The sequence below is a fragment of the Panicum virgatum genome, chromosome 5N, assembly GCF_016808335.1.
Source record: "Panicum virgatum strain AP13 chromosome 5N, P.virgatum_v5, whole genome shotgun sequence".
NCBI classification, from domain to species: Eukaryota; Viridiplantae; Streptophyta; class Magnoliopsida; order Poales; family Poaceae; genus Panicum; species Panicum virgatum.
This window is the reverse complement of record NC_053149.1, coordinates 48,594,834-48,599,848: the sequence shown is the minus strand read 5'-3', so window position 1 is coordinate 48,599,848 and position 5,015 is coordinate 48,594,834.

The window sequence follows — 5,015 nt, the reverse complement described above, 5'->3', positions numbered from 1 at the left end:
GTTGCAAATGCTTCATCTATAAGAAGAAAAGGCTCGGTAAGTTTGAAAATAGATGCGATGAGGGTTTCTTTCTTGGTTATGCATCAAACTCCAAAGCATATAGAGTATTCAATCAAATCTCCGGGTTAGTTGAAGAAACATGTGATGTGGAGTTTGATGAATCTAATGGCTCCCAAGAGGAGGTTGTTGGCTATGACAATGTAGGTGATGAGGAGATTGATGAAGCTTTGAAAAATATGTCCATTGGGGTTATCAAGCCGGAAGAGGTGGATGAAGGCAATGATCAAGGGGGAGGACCTTCCTCATCCACACCAAGCACCTCTACGGCACCCCAAGTGGATGAAAATCAAGAAAAAGATGATCCACAACCTCAAGAAAATGTGCCAACGCCAACACCCCAAGTCCAAGAACAAGAAGAGCAAAATGTTCCACCACAAGCACAAGTCACCCATGATCCACCCCAACAAGCATCTACGCATGTACTGCTAGTGAAGCATGGTCGTATCTCCGAGGATCATCCAATTGGTCAAATCATTGGAAGTCCTTCCAAGGGAGTAAGAACTCGCTCTAAACATGCTTCATTTTGCGAATATTACTCGTTTGTTTCTTGTATTGAACCCACTAGCATAGAGGAAGCACTTGAGGACTCGGATTGGGTGATGGCCATGCAAGAAGAATTGAACAACTTCACCCGCAATAAAGTTTGCTTCCTCGAAGCTCCTCCAAAAGACAAGAACATCATAGGCACTAAGTGGGTCTTTCGAAACAAGCAAGATGAACATGGGGTGGTAATACGCAACAAAGCAAGACTTGTGGCAAAAGGGTTTTCTCAAGTCGAAGGGTTGGATTTTGGTGAAACCTTTGCTCCGGTCGCAAGACTTGAAGCTATCCGCATCCTTTTTGCTTACTCTTCACATCACAATATTAAGTTATATCAAATGGATGTGAAAAGTGCTTTCTTAAATGACGTTATTAACGAACTTATTTATGTTGAGCAACCTCCCGGGTTTGAAGATCCAATGAATCCTAATCATGTTTATAGGTTGCACAAGGCACTCTATGGGCTCAAACAAGCTCCAAGGGCTTGGTATGAGAGGCTTCGTGACTTCCTAATCATGCAAGGCTTCAAGATCGGGAGGGTGGACACCACGTTGTTCACAAAAGACGTCAACGGGGATCTTTTCATTTGTCAAATTTATGTTGACGATATTATCTTTGGCTCAACTAATGATTCACTAAGCCATGAGTTTGCTACCATGATGTCTAGGGAATTCGAGATGTCCATGATTGGCGAATTGACCTTCTTCCTTGGTTTTCAAGTCAAACAAATGAAGGAAGGGACATTCATCCATCAAGAAAAATATACTAAAGATATCTTGAAGAAGTTCAAGATGGATGAGTGCAAGCCAATCAAGACACCCATGGCAACCAATGGGCATCTCGACTTAGATGTGGACGGTAAACCGGTTGATCAATCCCTCTATCGTTTTATGATAGGGTCTTTGCTTTACCTTACCGCATCTAGGCCCGATATAATGTTTAGTGTGTGCTTGTGTGCCCGCTTTCAAGCTAACCCAAAGAAATCACATCTCTCGGCTGTGAATAGGATCCTTCGGTATCTCAAGCACACCCCTAGCATAGGCTTGTGGTACCCCAAAGGCGGTAGCTTAGATCTCTTGGGATACTCGAATTCGGATTTTGCCGGAAGCTGTGTGGATCGCAAGAGTACCTCCGGGGGTTGCCACTTGCTTGGGCGTTCTCTAGTTTCTTGGTCGAGTAAGAAGCAAAATTCCGTGGCTTTGTCCACCGCGGAAGCGGAATATATAGCGGCCGGTGCATGTTGTGCCCAAATCCTATATATGAAGCAAACCCTTTTAGACTTTGGTGTGAAACTAGATAGGATCCCACTCCTTTGTGACAATGAAAGCGCCGTAAAAATTGCCAAAAATCCGGTTCAACACTCTCGCACAAAGCACATTGATATTCGCCATCACTTCTTGCGTGATCACAAAGCCAAATGAGACATATCTCTTCAAGGTGTGAGATCCGAGGAGCAATTGGCGGATATTTTCACAAAACCATTAGACGAGAGTACTTTTGTTAGGCTAAGGAATGAGCTTAATGTATTAGATGCGGCAAACGTCATGTAAGTTGCCTTGTCATATAGAAAATTGCATACATATAGGACACTTGTCTAACCTTGTCAAGATAGTGATGAACATGGGTCTTGCATGAGCCGGTGGTCTTCGTTTCGCTCATGGCATGAAGAATGGTTCATCATGAAGAAGCTTGCCAAGGGTTCAAACTTGACAAGATAGATTTAAATTTGTGCAATGCATGTGCTTGTCATATAGAATGCATCCATGTTTAATTCTTGCTTTGCATTGGCATTGCATCACGTTAGTAGCATCACAAGGGAGCAAATTACACTTCGAGAAAGATATTCATGCTAAATATGATATATCATCTCTACAAGGGTGATAAGATCAATGTTGCGCTTTCATGCCTATTGAGTCACATCCTATCGAACTTAAAGTTTCAATCTCTAAGTTCATAGGCAAAGTGGCTCATACATTTGGTTTTTGTGTTTAAACCTCGCTTGGTTCTTAATTTGCCTATGTTAATATAAAAGCTTGCGAGCACTTAGTATGAGTGTTTGAGGGGTGAGGTTGTCTCTTGAAAATGGTCCAAATTGAGTGTTTATGGCTTTGTTTTTGAAAATTTGGATCAGAAGTAGAGTTTGTAGTTCAGTAGAAAATTTCCTTAACCACCGGTTAAACCGACGCCTGGTTTTTCTCTGCATCGGTTCAACCGGTGCTTAAGTCTTCGTGGCTCGGTTTCTGCATCGTCTCTGGAACAACCTCCGACCGTTACACCGATGGCCACCGGTGCATCCGATGGTTGGCGGATGAACCGACGCCTCAGCATCGGTTCAACCGGTGCTACTGCATGGAGTTTTTGGCCCTTGCAGCGTCTCTGGACCCTACTCCTGCCGTTGCTCCGACGCCCGTCGGATGTTCCGATGCCTCAGTGGCGGTTCTTCCGGTGCCTCTGTTGACCACGTTTTCATCTCAATCATATCTGGTCAAAGTCACACCGGTGGATACACCGATGCCATTTTCTCCGAACCATCGGATCTTCCGGTGCTTAGGGTTGGCGGGCCCACTCGTCCTGTTTTCACTTAAGTCTTCCGCGGGCCCCATGCGTCAGCTTCACACGTTCTTTCTTCTTCCTCGCAAACCGCCGCCGCTCACGCACCAAACCGCCGCTGCTCGCGCACAGCTCCGCCGCCGCGCGCCCTCACGCCGCCGCCGCGCCTCGCCCGTTTCCACGCCGCGCCTGCGCCGCGGCCGCACTGCGCCTGAGCCACCTGCGCGCCGCCTGCTCCGCGCCTGCACCGCCCGCAGCCGCCGTCTGCCGTCCGCGCGCCACCACGACTAGCACAGCCGTTCGCCTGCACTGCTGCCCTTCCTCTTCACCTGTGCACAGCTTCCCCTCTCCAGACACGCACGCACTCGATTCCAGGACTCATTCTTCGTCCTTCCCATCTTTCGGTTCGAGTGCACATATGGTGTTCGAGAATTTGCCTCTTAGGCTCTTTCTTCGATTTCTTCTCGACCAAGTCTTGGATTTGCAAGGGTATGGTGCTGCCCCTCCTAGCATGTGATGTATCTTCGTTTTCTTATCCTTTACACACATGTTCACATATGACCCTTGCCTCTCACACACACATCTTGGCTCTTGACTTGATGAGATCTATATTAGTGTGTTCTTTCAGAGGTTATCCACTAGAATTCACATCATAGGCTCAAATCAAATCCATGTTTTGCTTCTCTATGACAGATGGCAGGAGATAAAAAGGGCAAGAGTAAGATGGTTGTGCAGAAGAAGAAGAAGCGCACCCGTGAGGACCGCGAGCGAGAGCAAGCAGAGGCAGTTGCAGATGCATCAGATAGGCAGGGATCGCTCAGGATCAGGGATCCTCAGGCTCAGGGGGAGCCACAGCAGCAGTTACGTCGCTCAGGACGTACTCAGACAGCTTAGACCACACCTGAGTCCCGCTCTCGTCCACGGACTCGAGGTGGTGGTACTCAGAGGGGAGCAGGTCATGCACAGCAGCAGCACACCGGCAGTGGCACTCAGACAGGAGGTCAGGACAGTGGTGAGGAGCTGCCTGAGGTTGAGTTATTTGATCTCAGGGGTATTCCAGGACCTAGGGTCAAGAGGTTGAGATATGTGACCCCGGAGCAGTGGTTTCCCAAGCAGAGAAACATTGGAGTTGATCGTCGCTTTCACATTCTGTTCCAGGAGTCTTTTTACCACACCTACTACCAGTTGGATATCAAGATTAGTGAGCACAAGTTGCTCCACTAGGTGGCTATGCGTGTGGCAGCAGGAGGGATTCTAATGCTTTCTCTCTTCGAGAGATATGATGGATTGTCTGCTCTACTCAGTGAGAGGTCCAGATACATTCGAGAGTGGGTTCGAGTCTTCTACGCCACTCTATTTATTGAGGAGGACCGGCAGTTTATTGACTTCATGTTCCAAAAGAGGCACTATCGTTTGACCCGAGCTCGACTGGCTACCTTACTTGGAGTTCAGATTGCCGAGGAGCCACACTTCGTGCACTATCAGGCTTATGGCAACACGGTGCCTCCTCGTCGTCCTCATGAGTCTCATGTCCCGTCTGACGAGGAGATCAGCATTCTCTTTCAGCAGCCCTTCTTGCCTGGCACACCGAGGACTCCGGATAGGCTGACTCCAGTGGCACACTCTATACACCTAGCTTTGAGGAAGAGTCTGCTGTTCCGGATTGGATACAATGAGGGGATTACAGCTCTGCAGCAATGGCTCTTATTGTACATCATGACAGGTCGTGACTTTGACCTAGTCGACTTCTTTATCTGCGAGCTAGAGGATGTGATTCTGGATGGGATGACAGTTCACCGTCGCCATCCTTTTGCTCATTGGATCTGCTGGATACTTGCTCAGCTCAGTCAGAATGAGCATATGGA